Raw genomic sequence first — 22,440 nt, 5'->3', positions numbered from 1 at the left:
AGTCAGTCTGTTTCTCTCAGTTAAAACAGGTGTGAAACTCCAAGAAGAGACATTGGTCAGTCAGGATAGGAGTTTGTCAGTCCCAGCATGTCTTGGTTATTCTAAATATGTTTTTATCAGTCACAATAAGTGTTGGTCAGTCAGAATAGGTATGGGTAAGTTACTATTTGTTATGATCAGACAGAATAAGTGTTGGTAAATTATAAGAGGTGTTGGTGTGTAAAAATAGGTATGTGTCTGCAAGAACGTGAGTGAAATCTATAAAAAGAATATACGTTAGTCCTCATAACCCGACCCCCTATTTTGTACGTCATTAGTCATAAGTTTGTATCTGTCTGTGTGTGTGTGTGTGTGTGTGTTACTCAGTAAAAGCAGTAATTGGTCAGTAAGAAAGTGTTAGAGACAATCGTATATCTACTCAATTAATGATCCGTTTGTTTGTAAGTGAGTTTACTGAATTGTATAAAATGTTTGTTATATTGTGAGGGCACGAGTGTTATATTGTAAAAGATAGTCTTTGTCCTGCTTATTTTCTGTCATATTCACCACACATGTAACGTTTTCATAAATAGTTTTAAATTTAATTATACCCTTCAGTGTTATACAATCATACAATTTATAAAGTTCCATAGACCCCGATTGTGACATCCGTATTGTATGGACACCCACCCCTCGTTGTCCAACATTTATTTTATCAGTAATGTTAAATCCCTATTTCTCCCATAGATCCATATTTGTGTTAAATTTGTAAATCCCCAACACCACACCACTGACCTAGGTGTTACAGAGTCCGCCTCAGATGCGGGGAAAGTCACGGGTTCGAACGCAGACTGATTCTTACCATTCTTAAAAATGATAGTAACACCTCCCTCGCTAGGCGCTCAGCGTTAAGGGGCTGATGGTAGGATCGATCGGCCTGGTGTCAGGATAATCTGACTGGGTTTGACATGATGCTACATGTCTGAGGCATGATGCTCCAGTGCTAGACATCACTATAAACTGCCACACTGGAGGCATCGTGGCGATATAACTGAAACATTGTTATAACTACGAAAAAACTCCAAAAAACAAACAAAAAAATCACAAATTAACCTTTCTCCCCACAGTGCCATTTCCGTGATCCTAATCTCTAAGTCCCGTATAAATCCGTCATGTTCCTCCAAAAGTGTCATCAGTAATATTAAATTCCCCACTGTCCATACAGAGTTGTCTTCATGTTAAATGTATCATTCTCCTCCTCGTGGTTCGAATCCTATCATCAGACCAGTTAGGGCCAGCTACCATAGTGTGTCCTTAGGCAAGTTTTTCACTGCAATTGCCTCGGCACTAAGTAACCTATTTGTGTTACTATACCGTAATGCACCAAACCGAACCAATCCAATGTCTTCTTAGTGTGATCGTAATGATATATTCCATTCCCAATACTGTCCCCTGATACTATTTTGTTATTTGATCACATTTACCCAGTAATAGCTATATAAAACCTTTACACATCCAAACCTTCAAAATTTCGAATAAAAGAGGTTTAGTAAAATTAGAAGAAAAAAATTAAATTTATGAAAGTATAAATGGTGGGGGGACAGAACGTTATATACACACTCAGCCTTTTTCGTTACATTTATTGTATGCAAACTGTTCGGAGTAAATGGGTTCGCTTCACATTTTCTCTGACATAATTTCCTATAGCAAAAATACTTCGCTCATAGCTTCAGATGATATGTGATGCAGATAAGATGAAAATGAATGCAGCTAGTCAGTTCTCCTTGCCGTTTTTGTTAGTTGAAATGTAATTCAAGAAATTCAGTGGACTCTAAACACTGCATTAAAGTTTTAACTTCTGACCCAGAAAGATATATTGTTTAACAAATAATAGACTGTCCCAATAACATAATTGCGACTTTTGGAAAAACAATTTAGATTTTCGGAAAATCTTTTTCTTGGAAGTGTACTTTCAGAATAAGCATAGATAAATTATAAGTGCTAATCACTAGTTTGGTTACTTGAAACATCGAGCCTGTCTTAATACCCGTAAGTATTTGTTTCATTTCCTTTAGGTGAATGTATAATTTTGTACTCTAAAAAGTTTTAATTTTTCATTTAAAGCCTTTAACGCGAAATAAAGAAACGCTTTTAGACCTACACTGGTAAAATAAAATATTAATATTGACTTGTTTTGAAAATGTTGAGGCTTTGTGACAACTGAAGTTAATTGTACTGTGCTTAATATTAATATACTTTAGTTTCAGAATATGCTCAAGTAAATTACAACGACAATTACTTTGCTAAAAACAAATAATAATAAAACGCTATTTAGTGATTACGTACACATTGTAATTTCTTTCGAATGTGTTTGAATACTTAAACTAGGAATTTACAGAGACCGTTTAATGAACAGAATAAACGAAATAGTTTTAGTTGGGCAATTAAAAATAATGTAATTATGTATACTGGCAAGTAAGAACAGCTATCAAAATGAATATTTTAAGCGATTAGTAGTTTTGAAAGCAACTGCTTTATTACACAGAACCCCATTGATCAGGTGACTCTCACCTTTATTAGCATCAATATAATGTGATATTATTGTTTGCACTGGCGTACCGAATAGGGGGCAGTTCGAGCGAATAGGGATGGTGACAACAGAAAACGAAATAAAGAGGGAAAAGGAAAGGAAAAGATGCAAATCAGGATATTATTTAGAAAAATTAGTGATGCCGCCCTTGATAAAGCCGCCGCCCTAAAATAAGAGGCAATGGGTGGCATCTTGGACCTTCGTCCCGGACGACATTTTAGCTCCGTACGCCGCTAAATGTTCGTGTTATTGTGATATAACCATGTCAAACCAGTATAACAACGTTATAATGTAGTACAATGTAGTACAACCCATACGTGATAAATGGGTCATACGATAAATGACATGTAATATATGGCACATATCCAGAAACATACAGGGATGCTAGAACTGAGGCCCTGTCATTGTCCCAGAGACGTACAGGGATTTTAGGGCTGGGTCCCTAGATTGGCCCTTTGCAGTGTGTGTGTGTGTGTGTGTGTGTGTGTGTGTGTGTGTGTGTGTGTGTGTTAGTACCATTTCATAAGTCTTTGGTATGACTCAACCGGGGTTCGAACCCGCGACCTCCCGTATTAGCCTTTTACAAAGCTGCTTTAATTAGAAAATGCATAATAGAAAATGCCTTGATATGTACATATTAATTGAGTTGAAGTACCAATACTTAAGGGAAACGTTTGAGATAAATAATGTGCTTTCCTGGATATATGAATTTAATTTCCTATTGTTTCTTCTGGGGAATTTGTGTTCACACACACACACACACACACACACACATATCTATATATATATATATATATATATATATATATATATATATATATATATATATATATATATATATATATATATATATATATATATATATATATATATATAATGAGAAACCATGAAAGTAAGATCAGAAATCGATCTGTTGAATAAACGTGTGAAAAAGTTTAATTTGCAAATTTAAGCAAGAATACTTTACTTATTTTCTTTTTTTTCAGTTTAATCCATGCCCTTAAAGAGCACTAGTCTTCGTCTGACAAGGAAAATGACATAATCTTTAAAATGCTGCCCGAATTATTAATATATTAAGGTTTCGTTTCTATTTATATTTAACCAAAGTAAATTAAATAAAAATAATTTAAATGTTTGGTGATGAATGTTATTAGAACTAAAAACAGCCAGTTTTATACGGTTTGGTGTATGTTCCATGATACCTTTAAAGATACTAGGCGGTATGTGGCGATATCGTATTGAAATTTCAATTTAAAAAATCATAACGTAAATTCAAAGTATAGTTTTGTTTTATATGTTCTGTTTTGGAGTCTTGTCTCCCTGTCGGGAACGTAATTATAGCTTCTGGCATTTCTATGTGAAAATAGAGCAAGTTGTTATTTGGTATACGGCACCTCCATAGGAGAGCCAAAAAGGTCGGGTAAAAAAACAAGTGCTTATTTTCCCCTTCAAAAAAGCATTAACCAGTTTGTTATGTACTCATGACTTTCCTACCTGAGACTGAATAATAAAACAAAATACACTACTTAAAGCGAAGTAATTTGAGTTCTGCTAAATTTTAAAGAGCCAGATCTAAATGAGCGACACAGGAAGACACAGCAGTTGTTCACGCGCACCAAGCAACCTTGAACTTCGATGAAACGGCAATATGTTGTGCTACATTAATCTGAAATTTCGAGTTACGATCTGAAAAAGCGTGCATTAGAATAACTATCATAGTAGTTACGATCTGAAAAAGCGTGCATTAGAATAACTATCATAGTTGATCTGGATCGGCAGGATTATGTCCACTGCAGAAACAACTAAACTTTGATTTTCTATTAATGGTTCGGAGTTATGATCTGAGTCTTTCCCAATGGACATGTCACAAGGGGATTAGCCTCGACAGCAGCGGCACGTCTCTACTGTTTTTTCCATTGGATATTTTGGAATCATAAACAAGCACAAATATTAGTTTTAGTGAAACTTAAAAGGAGATTGAGACTTGATTCTGTGAAGATTAAATTTATTTCGTTTTGAATGCAATGAATTCTCGTATGATTTGTTTTGGAACTGTGGTCTACAATACAGAAAAAATTCATTTAAGGATCTATTTGTGGTGAGCCTATGCAATTCGGATTAGCTAGAAAAATTATGGCTGCAACATTTCAGGAAATCCAGAAATTAGAAAGGTAAGTCCTTGCTATATCAGGTCATTTTCAGGTCGATTTGTTTTCGCTCGAAGATTGGAAGGTATATACATCAAATGACTATTGGACATCAAATGACTATTGGACATCTGAAGTGGACAGAATCAGGCCATCAGTTGACTGGCATTGCAAATATCGAGTACAGGGTCAAACTTCGTCAATGCTGCAATTTGGTGTAGTCTGCAAACCGACAGAAGACATAATAAACATTAATCGCAATTTCTCAGATGATGCGTCATCCTCCTGCCAATTTCATTCGTATATGGCTCGATTTAAGGTCGTTTATGTTTGCTAGGCCCGGTAGTAAACAGATGCCCTACGGCGCCGAGAATTCAAACGTTTTGAAAGGCAATAGGCTCTGACCCCTACACCACAGCATAAATGTCAAAATATATAAGATGCGCTGTGAAGTTAGATAAAACTCGCACTTTAATCCTAGCTCATTACCTTAAGTGACGTAGCAAGAAATTATACTCTCCCACTCACCCCATACGCCCTACCATCCACTCCCCGCAAAACGGAATTATAGGGCCCGATCCCAATATGAATGTTGTTTGATGGGAATTCTGGGACCTCACTGGACCTGTGCCTCCTGCAGTAGCTGCTACAACCACTGATTAGCTTCCATCGGTCGTGGGTACTATTTGCTCTTTCTAATATTTTCTCTAGTTAAAAGAGACTTTTATCTACGTTTTTGCATGTTTACACTTGACTTTGCTACGTCTCGATTTAAGAATGAATTAATTACATATACAGTTCTACTTGCCACAGTGACCTAGTAGCAAATATTTTGGCCGCTTGAAACGAGATCGTATTTAATGCTCAAAATACAGTCTGATTAGTATGCTCGTGTGCAAAATACTGTTTGATAAAAATTTTCATGTCCTAAGTTCAGTTTGTTTAGTACGTTCGTGTCCTGAATTCAGTTCGATTTGTTTGTTCATGTCCAGAGCACAGTTTGATTAGTATGTTTATGTCCTGAATTCAGTTTGAGTAGTATGTTCATGTCCAGAGCACAGTTTGATTAGTATGTTTATGTCCTGAATTCAGTTTGATTAGTATGTTCATGTCCAGAGCACAGTTTGATTCGTATGTTTATGCCCTCAATTCAGTTTGATTAGTATGTTCATCTCCAGATCACAGTTTCATTTGTATGTTTATGTCCTGAATTCAGTTGGATTAGTTTGTTCATGTCCAAAGTACAGTTTCATTAGTAGGTTCATGTCCAGAGTACAGTTTGATTAGTATGTTCATGTCCAGAGTACAGTTTGATTAGTCTGTTCATGCCCAGAACACACTTTGATTAGTATGTTTATGTCCTGAATTCAGTTTGATTAGTTTTTTCATCTCCAGAGCATACTTTGATTAGTATGTTCGTGTCCTGAATACAGTTTGATTAGTTTGTCAAGAGCACAGTTTGATTAGTATTTTCATGTCCCGAGCACACTTTGATTCGTATGTTTATGTCCTGAATTCAGTTTGTTTATTAAGTTCATGTCCAAAATGCAGTTTGATTAGTTTGTTCAAGTCCATTGCACAGTTTGATTTGTATGTTCATGTCGAGAGTACAGTTTGATTAGTATGTTTATGTCCTGAATTCAGTTTGTTCATTAAGTTCATGTCCAAATTACAGTTTGATTAGTTTGTTCATGTCCAGAGCACAGTTTGATTAGTTTGTTCGTGTCCTGATTTCAGTTTGTTTCTTGATTTCATGTCCAAAATACAGTTTGATTAGTTTGTTCATGTCTAGAGTATAGTTTGATTAGTATGTTCATGTCCAGAGTACAGTTTGATTAGTTTGTTCATGTCCAGAGTACAGCTTGATTAGTATGTTTATGTCCAGAGCACAGTTTGATTTGTATGTTTATGTCCAGAGTACAGTTTGATTTGTATGTTCATGTCCAGAGTACAGCTTGATTAGTTTGTTCATGTCTAGAGTATAGTTTGATTAGTATGTTCATGTCCAGAGTACAGTTTGATTAGTTTGTTCATGTCCAGAGTACAGTTTGATTTGTATGTTCATGTCCAGAGTACAGCTTGATTAGTATGTTGATGTCCAGAGCACAGTTTGATTTGTATGTTTATGTCCAGAGCACAGTTTGATTTGTATGTTTATGTCCAGAGCACAGTTTGATTTGTATGTTTATGTCCAGAGTACAGCTTGATTAGTATGTTTATGTCCAGAGCACAGTTTGATTTGTATGTTCATGTCCAGAGCACAGTTTGATTTGTATGTTTATGTCCAGAGCACAGTTTGATTTGTATGTTTATGTCCAGAGTACAGCTTGATTAGTTTGTTCATGTCTAGAGTATAGTTTGATTAGTTTGTTCATGTCCAGAGCACAGTTTGATTTGTATGTTCATGTCCAGAGTACAGCTTGATTAGTATGTTCATGTCCAGAGCACAGTTTGATTTGTATGTTTATGTCCAGAGCACAGTTTGATTGTATGTTCATGTCCAGAGTACAGTTTGATTTGTATCAAACATGTAGAGTTTAGTTTGATTAGTATATTCATGTCTGAAACACAATTGGATTAGTTTATTCATGTCCAGAGTATAGTTTGATTAGTATGTTCATGTCCGAAAAACAGTTTGATTAGTATGTTTATGTCCTGAATTCAGTTAGATTTTTATGTTCTAGACCTGAATTCACTTTCATTAGTATGTTCCTGTCAGAAATGACGTTTGGTTATCATATTTATGTCCGAAATGTAGTTTGATTAGTATCATCATGTCCAGACTTCAGTTTGAGTTTAATGTGTGTGTCCGAGATACAGTTTCATTAGTACATTTATGTCCAGAGTGCAGATTGATTAGTATGTTCATGACTGAAATACAGTTTGATTAGAATATTCATGTCCAAAATAAAGTTTAATTGGCATGTTCATGTCCACAGCATGATCATGTCAAAAATTAAGTTTGATAATTAAGTTCATGTCTAAAATATAGTTTGAAAAGTATGTTCATGTCCAGAGTAAAATCTAATGTTCTTATTCGAAACACAATTTGATTAGCATGTTTGTGTCCAAAATATAGTTTGATTAGTATGTTCAGGTCCAGAATTCACTTTGATTAGTAAGTTCATGTCCAAAATATAGTTTCATTAGTATGTTTTTATCCATAATACAGTTTGATTAGTATACTAATAATAATAATGAGGACTTTGTATAGCGCCAACTTTATAGAAGCTCTAACCGCTTTTTAACATTAGACAACGCCTACAAGATAAAAAACATATAATAATATTAATAAAAAATAGGCACCATGAAATTAGAAAAACATAATAAAAAATTTAAAAAGCATGCTGAGAATATTTCAGGTAGGAAACATTATTAGGTCTTTAAGTTTGTTCTTGCAGTTGTCATAAGTGAGTTTTGAGAGCCCTCTTGAATGTGATCACTGTGTCTTCGTGTCTAAGTTCAGTGGGAAATTCATTCCATGTTGCTGGGCCCTGGTATGCAAAAGAACGCTGCCCATATGATTTTGTTTTCATAGTGGGAATAATACGTATACTATTGTTAGACGAGGAGAGTAAGTATTGTGCTGGTGTGTACACATGTGTGAGGTCGGATAGGTATGTTGGACTAGAGTCCGACAGTGAAACGTAGCACAGAGAACACATTTTGTGTTTGATTCTGGATCGAATGATAGACAGTGTAGGGTACAGAGCAGCGGAGAGGTGTGCTCTGATCATGGTACTCTAAGTATGATCCTAGCAGCTGTGTTTTGAACTTTTTGAAGTTTCTGGAGTAGATTATGAGATGAACCAGACATAATTGAGTTACAATAGTCCAGTCTTCAAAGTACTAATGAACATACAAGTGTTTTAGTGGCATCAACTGAAAGATATTTGCGAATTGAGCTGATACGTCTCAGCTTAAGAAATGCAGCCTTGCATAAGTTCATGACATGCTGGTGCAATGTGAGAGTACTGTCCAGAGTAACACCTAGGTGTTGTACTGATTGTGTGAATTTAATGTTGGTGCTGCTAATATTTATTGTTTGAGGTAAAGGATGTGAATGAGAAAGTCTTTGTGTTGTGATCAGAATGGCCTCAGTTTTATCATCATTCATCTGCAGCTTGTTACATGTCATCCATGATTTCACATCAGTAATTCACCTCTCTACACACTGGATGATAGCATCAACTTCAGTTGGGTGGCTAGATTTGTATATTTGGTGTCATCAGCGTACATAATGAAGAGAACAAGTCCAAGAACAGACTCCTATGGAACACCACAACATAGATCAACTGGCTGGAGTGTATTCCATTTGCAGATATAATTTGTGTCCTGTTGACCAAGTAGGATCTGAACCACAGTAAGGCTGTATCATGAATGCCAAATACATGCTGGAGACGGTGAAGTAATATATCATGGTTTATTGTGTCAATTGCTGCAGACAAATCAAGGAGGGTGAGGACTGTAATCTTTCCGCTATCCAACGCAGAGAGAATATCATTAACTACTTTTAGAAGAGTAGTTTCAGTACTGTGGCAAGGCGATATGCAGATTGTACATTGCTAAAAAGACTGTTTGAATTTAGATGAGATACAAGCTGGGATAGAACAACCTTTTCTAAGATTTTTGATATGAATGGGAGATTAGAAACTGGGCGTTAGTTCTTTAAATCGTTATGATCAAGTGTTGGTTTCTTCAGCAGAGGCTTTACAATGGTAGTTTTGAAAAATGATGGGAATTACCCGGATGAGAGGGTATTAATAACATCAGTCAGTGAAGGCAATACTGGATTTAAGCACTCAAGCAGCAGTGATGTTGGAATTGGATCAAATTCACATGACTTTGGTGCACTCTTCATCACGATTGTACGTACGAAATCCATAGAGACAGGTTCAAATAATGCTAATGGTTGCCGCTTAAATGCTGTATCCCAACTGTATGGTGACGACGAGTCAATTGAAATTGTGGTGTCAAGCTTATCTCTAATGGTTTGTACTTTGTCACGGAAGAAATCTGCAAACATGTCCGGAAGGTCGACTGGAGAGAAGGTAGGTGGAAGTGGTGTAGATTTGTTCCTTGGCATTAGCTTGTTAGTAATCTCGAAGAGCCCTTTGCAGCTGGAACTTTCCATGATCTTGGTAGTGTAGTTGGCTGGTTTCGCTTCATGGACTATATTTGTGATATTCTTCTTAGAGACTTCATATTTATGCTTGAAACTAAAAGAACGAAATATTTCCGACACAGAGGTTATACACATCTATGCAATCAAAAATCCAAACTGTCTCAAAAAATAAAACCAAAACCGGCAACAACCAGAAATGTGCAATTTCCGAACTGTGTTACTGAACCTTTGTGAAACGCCATAAATCCGCCACAGTTTAGTCAAATATTGCAAATGAAAACTCTTGAGTTTACCAATCAGAGTGGTTCATTCATCAATATATCACCGCAATAGTAATAGCAACGACTGCCATATTTCCAGGACGGATATTATAAGTTTCCAGCAATTGTATGAATCAGAAATCTCCTCAATCATTACACACTTAAGAGCTCTGTACCCAGTATCGAATCGTAACATTCGATACGATATATTTTTTCATAATTAAAACCGGTAAAAGTTTGAAGTCAAATTTTTTAAAATACTTATTGTTTTTTCCATAGATATCCATCGATTAAATGTGATAATGCAGGAATAATATCAATGTATTTTTTTTTCTTCTATTTTCTCAAGTGTACGATAGGTCAACCCACTGCGACCATTAACATATTCGTATTAATGTGCAGTGTTTCCAAAGAATAGCATAATCAAGAATTACTTATCGTGAAAACGTCTTTGCTGCAATTGTTGCACAGGAACGTTGAAGTCATGTGTTTAGGCCAAGTTCTACAAAGTCATATTTGCAACGCTAAAGTGGATAACAAAATAATTTATCAATCTTGTTTATGGTCTGGCTACATGCAATCTTAGCCAAGTGATTGAAAGATTAGTATTGTTCATATTGACAACATCGCTTTCCATCATTCATAATTTTACATATAAATTTGTTTGCTTATAAAATGTTGCAAATGCAGTGGTATGGTTGTTAGTGCATCGTTGGAATTGAGACATTTGTTAGACTTGACACCGGCTTCTGAATGCCTTGTTTGTAAGGTTTTAATTTGCTTTTTTCGTATGGTCCTGCGATGAAAGGTTATGCTCGAGTTTGTATAACTCAACCACTCAGAACGGATAATCATTATTGCAGGTGTTCCGAATAGTGGAGATCCAGTTCAACAAAATATCCATCGGTCATGTTCACCGGATCATCGACAATCCCCGCTGTGCTGCTTATATTTCGACGACAGTGTTTCATTGGCAGAACAACATAATTTATACCCGACTGCACATGGTACGTGTTTTTGTTCCATTTGCTTATTTATCTGGACGACGTACAAGGTTAAATTTTCGGTTCGAAGGTCTGAAGCCGCCTTGCATAAACGGAACAGTTTCTTCTGCAACCATGTCTTCAAAGTCGCCAAACCTATTATGCAGCGTTAGATGGTATCAGGTCGTTTGCGATGCCTGTTAGGGTTCTGTTTTTCTTTGTTTGGCGACTTTGATCTTAGGGATTTATTGAATCATATTTGTGCAGAAACTGTGTATTTATTTTAGGTTTATAATGTGGGTCGTTTGAATATGTTGCTTCATCGGGTTGACTTCTTTGTGTTTGTGCACCCCTGGTTATCTCTCTACCAGTTTTGATTTCAACCAAGAAGGCTGGGCTTTGAATAGAGGTTCTAGATTCTGCCAGCCTTACTGTCTCTAGAAAAGGGATAATGTTTAGGTTTAGTTTGATTTTCGTCTCTAGTTAACAGGTTTCGCAGATCAAGAAGTTCGCATTGTGATTGACAAAGTGAACGAAATGTGGGGTACCTCTACATTAAAGTTCCCGATGGGAAGAATTGCCGTATGACCACATACAGAGTTTACGAGTATATGTCTCCTTTCTTACCATACTTCTGACACTCGAATCATCGAAGTGGATATAGGATATAAATCTCATCGTTGACCTGAGATATTGGGTAGTATCGGTGCCTTAAAAGTATGTATGGTAGTGATTGTGTACTGCAAAGGTTGATACGGAGGTGTCGAACCGCAGTAAAAGCTTGGTTGTTCATGCCTTCGAAGGTTTCAGTGTCAATGACTCTCGCCAGATCACGATGACAAATCACGCCCTTCTATGAATTCAGTTAAGTATAAGCAAAGAAGGTTACTGAATTATCAAAACATATTTTAATTTTTTGGATGTTTTTAGAGTGTACCCTTTGCCCACGCTCCACAAGCAAGCTATCCGTTTTAAACTTTTTAACGCTCATTGGCGATAGTGCATTCAGTGGTCGTGATGCTCATTTGGATTGGATCACCGAGAAGCATTGAAATGACTCCACTCCACATGGCTCATCCTCCGAGTCCTACAAATGTTTTGTTAGTTTTATCTTGTTTATGTTTTCTTTCTGTTATATCATATTTTGTTTGATGTTCATCACCCGCGTTCAACCATCCACCATGCAGTCCAACATGTGGACCCTTATCAAGTCCCGAGGTTACATAGACGATAAAGATAAATCCGATTGACACGTTAGTTCTCCGCCTTCTATGAAGGTTTCTGAGATGGACAATATGGTATAACAAAGGAATAAACTGCAAGGACAAAGCTGGTATCCAGATAACAAGAAAAAAATGTTTAAGAGAAAGTGACAAAACTAATTTAAAAAAACATCCTAGGGCTCAGCGTAACAAGCCAATCTTTCGAGACTGGGCCAATGTCGACCTAACGTCAAAATGTTTTGCATTTATGTGTCTCTGATGGGTCTGACAGATGCTCAAGTGCCAGGATTCTTTCCTCCCTGGACACGGGTAGCAACCACGAACAACAGCTTGCCTCCACTCCACTTAAGACATGCAACGTTAACTCATCGGGCTTATTCTACAACTCCGGATACGCAGGGGCCTGGCTTCTAATGAAAACAACTGCTTCTGTGTGATTGAGGAACACACTTGAAATATTATAAATGACGTTAACTTTGTCTGGTCTTGAAATGCTGACACAAAATTTTGTGAGTTTACTTATGACACTTTAATGCATATTTTTAAAAAAAATGCTATTCGCTATGTTGTTTAAGAAAATTAGGTCAAAATTTCAGAAAGTGAAAATATAAATTTGTTTTAAATAAACGATTACCAGTGGGTAAAAACAGGAGCATATTTGTTCCTTATCTGTTAAACCCAGACAAATTGGTACCTATACTACACTTTAAAATTTTGACAAATTGAATGGTTCTTGTGGGTAGAGGTGTCTCATTCCATGTTTGATCCAAGGACCTATATAATCGCATTTATCTCGTTAATAATGGATGGGATGACCATATATTTAAAGAGATATACATGATATTGAAACAGAATATTGTATATTTGAGTTGCTCAAGCTGGAGGTTGGTATGTATGCGCACAAGTTTGAAGCAAGTCCGTAATATGATCGGAGCATTTTGTTTACATCAAGTCCATAATATAATCAGGCAATTGGTTTGATCAAGCCCGTCATGTTATGTAACCAAAGCATTGGGTTTTTCTTCGACAATTTTAATTCAACAAAAATTCACGGGTTTTTAATGTTTTGTCCCTGTGCTGGCATAGGTCAATATATTTCAAACTAGAGTGCTTTTCGGCTTGCATAGTTTTGATAGATCAACAGCTATCAGGATATCTTCAACTTTGTCCTCAAAATATTGGTTCAGACACAGGCCATGGGCAAGTGGATTTACAGAATTCACTTGCTCTGGATCAAATTCCACTCGCACGAAACGGTCAGAATTGGTTTACTATTATATGTTACAATGTTCAATGTTAAGTTAGTTGGTTTTCTGGGATTTAATGTCATTTTAACGCATGATAAGATTTATTTGGCGGCCAGTGTGTTTGGTGAAAGAAAAAACCGGCAAGAATCATACCCAACCTAGCACGCTTTTCTCATATATTACACAATGTTCAACCTGTTAAACTTTAAATAGAGAAACTTTACAAATCCTTCACATTAACAAAATATCTGCGTACATTTGCTTCATTTGCACCTCGCCAACCATTTGTGTGTGACCTTGTCTACTGAAATTCGGATTTGATTTGATTTAATTGAAACCAATATTTTCTGCAGGCAATGATTACATCATTTGGTAATCAATACTTTCGTTTTTTGAACACTGCAATCAATTCAAATGACTCCAGTTCGACGTTCAAAACAAATGTGACTCGAAGAGGCATTTGTCTATTTCATATATCAATTAATAAAAATAATAGCATCATGCTTCGAAAAAGAAATTTCAATTACAGCACTGTGGATGTGTCACAATTACATAAAACACACCCTGCGTATAACAATAGAGCCAACAGTAACAAATTGTTTCAAATGAATCTATTACAGAACGATGTAATTATCTTATTTTAATACCTGGTGAAACACACATTATATCGGATACTTTTAATACTCGCCAATTCCTTAGCATAGCTAAATATTAAATATTAATCGGTCGCATAGATATCAGTCGAAATTGTTGTGTGTGTTTGTATATATATATATATATATATATATATATATATATATATATATATATATATATCTGTGTGTGTGTGTTTAATTTTATAATATACTTTCTATTTAAGTCACTTGGTTTAATGATTATTTTTTATTCTGCTTTATTTACTTGCTTTATTCATAAATCAAGGTTATCACCAAGATCACTTCAACAACTATTCGGTCAAAGTACGCTACAAAATAGTTTGAACGGAGGTCATGCCAGCATCATGTGGTCCCAGGAAAACATTTGTACCCTCGAAATGGCATGCATGTCCTAATTGTTGATTGGCACAATAATAACAAAATGTCAGATAATCACTGTTAAAAATATTTCATAACAAAGAATATTTCAATGTCTGGAAACTTCTCTAGTGATTCAGAAATGTGGCTGTGATGGGTATGTAATGGATATACAAAGGAATTAAATGAGAAACTATCAATTTGTCGCTTATAGTTCAGCCTTGTAAGAGTCAGAAAGGAAATTGTAATTGTTTATGATTTGTTTGTTGCAATTGAAAACCATTTATTCAAAACAGACAGTACATTGCTAAATTATTGTGAATTATTCAAAGACTTGGATAATTAACAATTTCGTTGGATTACGTGAAACATTTAAGGACTTAAGTGACCTTAGAATCGTCATTCGGAATACTTTTGGATCGTTTCTTTATTACTGTGAAAATGATAGTACATTTAGAATATATAACAGGAATTCGAACCATACTGGAAATTATTTTGAGACTTTAACTTTGATTGATTTCATATTTTAGGTATCTATATATTTGCGTTAGATCTTTTTGTGACACAGTTTAAGCACCTAAAACGTAACAATAAATTAAACCAGTTGTGAAATACCGAGTCAGAGTGAGCAAGTGAGCGTAATTACAGGTAACCAATGAAATATATCAAACAGAATAGTTCTGTTTCTCACCTTTTCGTCTCGTGCGTCACTTTGTATTCAAAGCCGTGGATAGTTTGCGCTGTATGAAACTATACCCCCGATTGGAAAATAATACCGTAAAACTTTACGAAATGCTCCCCTGGGCTTGAGGCGCCCCAGGTCGTCTCAAATATTGCCCGTAGGCTACGACGGTGCGGTCTGTACACAAACAGTATAGCCATTGATACAATTAATTAGATGGTCTTCATTACGATGGAGGAACCAGTAAATGGAGTCCCAGAATATGAATAATTTATCAGTGTCTTACAAGATGAACATCATAGAGAAATTTATCAACTCGCTAGCAAGAACCTTATTTAGAATAGGGAGGAACCCCATCGAAATTTCGAGGGGACCCGGTTGTCCGGCTATCCGAATTTTAAGCCCCGCAAATTGATGTTCCTTTTAAAGCTTTTATCTTCAGCAATAATACATAATGGCCATATTTTCGTATTCTAGAATCAGGAAATCTAAGTTAAATAACTGAGTCCACATTATCTTTGAGTAAGATACATTTCATACGTCTTTGGTCATCCAATATATATTGGAGGAGATTACCAATTAGCAATAAATAGTCTCAAAATCGGAAAGTTCCTGAAAATACCTATTTAGTGTGCTTTTAGTCAACGATGGGTCAGTATGGCTACACTGAAACTATATATATATAACCAGATATAGACAGGAAATAGTAGCAAATTCATTCCCATGACTCCATGGCACGCCCTCATTGGTGAGTTGTGGTCAACGCCTGTAACAATGTGGCACAACGGAAGACAGTATTCCTCACCAGTCTGTATTTCCACATAAGCTAGATCTTCATATTTTCGTCCCCAAATTTAAAACAGAAGCCTACTGCAATTAAGAATATCTCAATCTTCAAAATTTCCAACAGAGTATGTTCCCTTGGTAACATATGGGATCAAGTCGACATTCGTCATTATTCATGAGAAAAAAATACGGGTGGAAGTAGGCGTTTGATTAAACCCTGGACGATCTTTTTATAACTGGAAACTTACAGATGATAATGAAAAATATGTAGTGACCTTGTTGGCTGCGTGAATAAAAGTATGTACTTATGACCTCAGAGTATTCTACTCCTGAAAAGGATTTTAGTTTGCTAAGAATTTAAAATTCTGTCTGTTTGAAAAGCTTTGTGTTGGAATATGTGGGCAGGGAGTTCGTAGTCCGTATTTATAAAATATGCATGCGTTAAATTTTGTATCTGAGACTTTCTTTTCAAGCTGCTACATTCTTGTTTCTTGAAACATTTTGGTGACCTTAGCTTTTTAAGTTTATAACGGACGAAAATGAGGTATGTTCATGGGTACGTATGTGTGTATCTATGGATATATGTACGTAAACAGATAAATGGATAGCCTGAGAGATATAATAAATTATATACTTATTACTTAACCGAGTCTATAGGTAAATGACACGATAACCTTTACATTAGTATAAAAGAGATTAAATCCGACATTACCCTGCCCTATGTATTTTCAGGTAACAGGGTTTAGTGCTAGGAATCAACTTTCGGTTTCAAGCGATTGTTCACTCATTCGGGTATAAAACTGTTCATATCACGAGCAGAATAACCTGCAGCCAATAGCGTCTAAGTGTCAATAGGTAATAATATATTAATGTTGTAGTACATTTATAAATCATTGTTCTTTCAGTTAATAACACAAGTTAACTTGGAAAGTGAGTATCGATGTTTCATTCAGCCTTTTCACAAATTATATAAACTTTCAGCCATAACGTCACATTTAATAGTCGGGTTTCATATGTCTAGCATTTCGTCAGTGGGTGTCGACTATAAATAATTGTCCAATAGTGAATCAGTAGTACAGATCTGATTTACTTGGGCATCACACTGTTGTTTCCGATAGTTTTAACTGTTTTCATACATCGTAAGTTTTTAAACATTTTATCAAGATTGAATTTAAAAAAAAACATCAAAATTAAAATAAAGTGAAAAAATTGTTGTACAAGTATTTAGAGAATAAATTTTAACGATTAATGACATTATGGTATGGACACAATAATTCCCTATTATCTACCCAACAAATTAATTAAAGATAGTACTTACATGGAGTCTACTCTATGCTGTTTGGACTTCGTTTTTAGGCATTTCTTCATGGCATCTCGTTCAATAAGTGTACACTAGATGATCTACAGCTGACACATTTTAAAATCTTTACATTCAGGTGTAAAGGAGGAGAAAGTGAGTGAGATAGAATGAGCAGAAGAAAACGACACATGAAATAGGCCTAAATATAAAATTATGCTTCTCAAATAATATACACGGGCAGATATAGTTCCTAAATGGAAATAACTAGTCCCAGAAGTGATAACTGTTATATTTCCACTGTGGCCATTGACCTTACTCTCACAGATATATTTCAATATCTCATTTTAAAATACATTATTAGAACCAATTTGATTAGGTATTTTGGACCGCTCCGGTGGCCTAGTGGTTAGAGCGTCCGCCTCGGATGCGGGAGGGCGTGGGTTCGATCCCCGGCCGAGTCATACCAGAGACTTAAAAAATGGTACTAACAGCTGCCTCGCTTGGCGTTCAGCATTAAGAGGTTAGTGTTAGGACTGGTCGGCCTGGTGTCAGGATAATGTGACTGGGTGGGACATCATGCTACATGTCTGCGGCATAATGCCCCAGTGCTAGACATCACTATAAACTGCCACATTGCAGACATCGTAGCGATATGACTGAAAAATTGTTAAAGCTACGTTAAAAATCAAAATCACATCACATCACATCAGGTATTTTGGAGACATATCCATTACAGAACATTTAAATTCATGGTGTAATATTGTCAGTATATTTGCTGTGTTTTGGAATCTTGCCTTTTAGGAATGAGTTTCTGCGGTACAGAATGGAGAGATGTACTACATTGCAAACAATACATGTCATACAATGAATACAAACTTTACTAATGAGATATGAAGTGTTTTAAAGTATATTTGTTTGAATATTATTTTAATAGTTAAGTTCCATGTCGAAATTGGTCAATAAACTAAAGAAGCTGTATTTTAAGTTTTAACACTCTGTCGACCTTTCTGTCTCAAAATACTGATTTTGATATATGCATAGCAATCATTTTTAAATTTAAATTGTGTAAATAAAACGTATTATAAAAACTTCCTTCGTTATGGCGCAAGTACCATATTGGTGACAGTAACTCCTTCGACTTAAAAAAATGAGTAATTAATGATATTTTCCGGACATAAGTTTAGGATCGTACGTTTAACATTGGAACACTGGACGAATGAAGGAACTTTATTTTTTTTAGTACTTTGTAGATCGGAAGGAAATACTAACAGCTAGACGTAGAGTCATACATGTGTAAGTATGTAGGTAGATATGTAGGTAGTTGGGTATATGTAGAGCAGAAGGTGGAAAGACATATAGTTAAGCAGAAGAAGTTTCTTCATTCAACGGATGACTGATAATGAATCTAGGTAAATATATACAGTTAGGTACATACGTACCTAACTTTGTGGGCTAGTACGTACGTAAAAAGCTAGCTGGCTCACTAGCTTGTTAACAAGAGAGATATGAAGACAGCTAGGCGTGAAGAGCAAAATCAGATCTGCATTATGAGAACAAAATAGAACAGGACTATATTGATTTGAAGTATGCCAAAATCATTTGGTCACTACAATACGTAGGTCCTATACAACACACTGTTAAATGATTGTGCCCATAAATCCTGTATCAGGTAGCGTGCAAGGGTTACGTCAACATGTGGGTAAAGCAATCGAATCCGACATTTAGCAAGTTTGAAAAATTTAAGAGCGCCATTCTGTGAATCAGCTGTCCGTTTTTAAGGGATGGGAGAATTTGATATTGTTTATAAAACCGGTATAAAGACAACTGTGTGTCTATAGCTACCAAAGTATTGATGTTGAGAGTCAACAGAGTGTCATTCAACGTCAGTCCGACCATAAGACGAACTAGGCGGTCGTCTCGGGCGCAAGTCTTCATTCTCACTATAATATATAGAAGTAAATCTTTCTTCTCTGTGAATGGGGATGGGGGCAAAGTCATACTTATCCTAGGGTGCCAATAACCCTTGGATCAAACGTGTGTAGCTTTAACAAAACCGAATGACACAAGTAAAAGTTTCATGATCTGTGCAAGTAGACGCACCAGTTAACACAGAAAAATAACAGTGAGATTCGATATGTCCCTTTCACAAATTAAATGATATGTCGATCACGTTGTGACACATCATTTAATATTTACCATCAATTATTCCTTCACAGCTTGGAGACTAGATGCTATCGTCACCGTGTCATTCAACACTTACCTCTATAGGATATACAATGACTATGTCCCCGTAATTTCCGATGCTAATAAAACTCCTGCTCTCTAGCAGCACGAATGGTTTGATGTTTGTGTAAGTTTATACTTAACATCCTTAAATGAAACACTATTGTCTTTATGGTGGTTGTATACATACATGTTTTGCATCATTCCGGTGTCGACCCTGAGTTGTACTAAATTGACCTTCATTCATTAGACGTATTCTGCTGTTGTTACAGTTCATATCGCGAAATTCACGCAGGATATAGTAGTTTTGAAAGTATCGTTTGATATTATTTTCGACTTGTGTTAAAGATAATATTTTATGTATCCATGATGAAAAAGACAGGCAGAATTTAAAAGCATAAAACAAAAAGAAATATATAAACAATTGTCTCGGACAATGGTTCTTTAATAAAGCGTGGAGTGGCCCTATAATACTAGTATGTGTAATATTCTAAACTATGTAATTACTTACAGCCTAAACAAAAAGCATGATGTGTAGGTAACAAATAAATCTCAGTTTTCAACCAGAAAAAAAAATACACAATAAAAATACTTTTCGTGAACATTGTTTACAAAATAACATTCATAAAATAAGGACAACAAGAGTAATAACAATTTATTAATCGAAATGTTAAAGAAGTCTCGAAGAAAAAATGATTCAAATATATTTTGATTGAAATGAATATATCCGCTAAAAATAATCAGTTATATTTGTTCCAAAACGTATTATCGCATGAGCGTAAATTTCACACAGAGTTGGAAACATGCTTCTTCGGGCGGGATGGGTGGGTGGGAAAATAATTGCAAGATACTTAATCTTTGGAGAGGAGTATTTTATTGGATTTATCAGTTATTGGATTTAAGGGAATTTTGTCTTTGTTGAAGAGACCTAAATGTCCAACCACAATGTTTTTTATACCATTGATTCTCACCCTTGCGACAAAGAAATCTACCTGATTTACTAACCTTACTTTTCATATCTAAGACTGGTTGTCTCTGGAATGGTGTCCACGCGCAATGAACTACTTTTATAAAAAGAAACACTTCTTCTCTTCTGCTGTGCCTGAATGAATTTGAATGAAACCAAACAACAAGAGATACATAAAAAAAGGAAATTCACTCGTAAAGCATCGTAAGTTTTATTCAACTTTGATAACATACGGTAAAAATTATTTTGAGAAAGACTAACACACATATCCACACGACGTCGAGATATTTGGTGGAGCTAATGAATGAAAGAGTATCGTATAACCCAACACTGCATCAGATATGGCAAGAAGGCTAAGTACCTTAATGAATAAAAATCTGTCAAAACAAACTGTTTCAATTCGACTTCTAAATATATCACCTAAACTCAGAATATAGTTTGTGCTAGAACCTAACAGATACATGTTCCGGACACACATGATGTACACCTACACATCAATGCATTCAAAAAACCCAAACTCAAGTCTACCGCAAAACCAGCAACAACCAGTAATGTGTTATGTCAGTCATATACCATAAATCCGCCGCAGCTTAGTGAAACATAATAATGCATTTGCAATTGAAAACTACTGCACATACTAATCAGAGGTTGATTCATTAGTCCACGCGATATTCCACAAGATGTCCATACACGTGTCATTGCAAAAGTAATAGCAACACTTCCCATATTTTCAGGACAGAAAATATTAATTTCCAACAAAATCATGTATTAGAAATCATTACATCTTTGTTGAGCTGTGGACCCAGTATTGAATCGTATCATTGATACCAAATAACGTTTTCAAAATTAGAAGCGATGAAAGTTTAAAGTTATCCATATAAAAAATATTAATTACTTATTGTTATTGTCATATGATATGCATCAATTAAATGTGATACAGTTAAATGTTTTTATTTCTATTTTGTCATGCGGACGACAAGTCACCCAACTGCCCTCATTATCATATTCATTTTAATGCTCGTAGTTTACATACAATAGCACGTTTCTCGAGCCACCACTGATGCAATTCTCGTAACAATTATAACTTGTGTTATGGGGGTTTTTTCTTCTGTTTTTACTTTTCTAACAGCTGCAGATATAGTTAGATTCTACTTAGATAATAATCAGAATTTCATTAAAGAGTTTAAGACCTGGTTACCCTTATATAAAATGAGAGGTGATTAATACTGTATGTTTTGAATCTGCAAAAGTGCAGGATTATTTTAATTGCATTAGAAAACAATTGGGGGAGAAAAATAATCTACTGAAAAAATAATCTATGTCGGTGCTTGTACCATGACAAGGAAATCACAGTCGCAGGATTACAGAGTCTAGTGGGGAAGCAAATAATGTAGCCCCTTGACTGGAATCTCCTTTGTCTTAGTGCAAATGCTACCACAGATTATATTATCCACCACTCAGAACTTAAGATAAGAACTATATGGTACTGTAAGACGGCCTGTTGTCTCATTACGTCTAATACAGGTATGACTGATTAGTCAAAATCATAGTATACGTCAAAGCACATTGCTTGTTATCTTTAAGGAGCATGTTTGTCAGTAATGAGTTTTCCAGATACCTATTTTGGAGTGATTGAAGTACTGATAGTGGCTCAGAGAGTTAATACAGTTTACAATATGTTTGGTTTCGATATATTTCAGCGCAAGATTTATAGCCCTGGCCTCTGTTGAGAATATCAATACATCATCTGGTAAACGAAGTTTTGTGGATTTATTTGCCATAGAAAGGCTGCAACAGCGCTTTCACCATACTTTGTATTCTATCTTGTGTATTTCTTGAATTTGGAGAGAAGTTCCTAATAAAAGATCTCAAAATTGGACGAATTTGTCTCGGATATTTTTTTCCTTCGTGAAGA

At 35.5% G+C, this 22,440-nt stretch overlaps 1 long non-coding RNA gene across 1 annotated transcript; it reads left to right on the top strand.

Moving 5' to 3' along the window:
* Window positions 1-1,999: 1,999 nt before the first annotated feature.
* On the top strand, window positions 2,000-22,404 carry LOC149795833 (uncharacterized). Its single transcript, XR_016422149.1, has 4 exons — window positions 2,000-2,028; window positions 3,556-4,740; window positions 10,965-11,108; window positions 22,226-22,404. It is a non-coding gene; the product is annotated as an uncharacterized LOC149795833 (long non-coding RNA).
* The last annotated feature ends 36 nt before the right edge of the window (window positions 22,405-22,440 follow it).

Source organism: Sinohyriopsis cumingii, chromosome 7 (assembly GCF_028554795.1).
Source record: "Sinohyriopsis cumingii isolate HCF-2022 chromosome 7, ASM2855479v2, whole genome shotgun sequence".
NCBI classification, from domain to species: domain Eukaryota; kingdom Metazoa; phylum Mollusca; class Bivalvia; order Unionida; family Unionidae; genus Sinohyriopsis; species Sinohyriopsis cumingii.
Note: the sequence above shows the minus strand (reverse complement) of the source record. Positions and strands in the feature narration are given on the sequence as shown.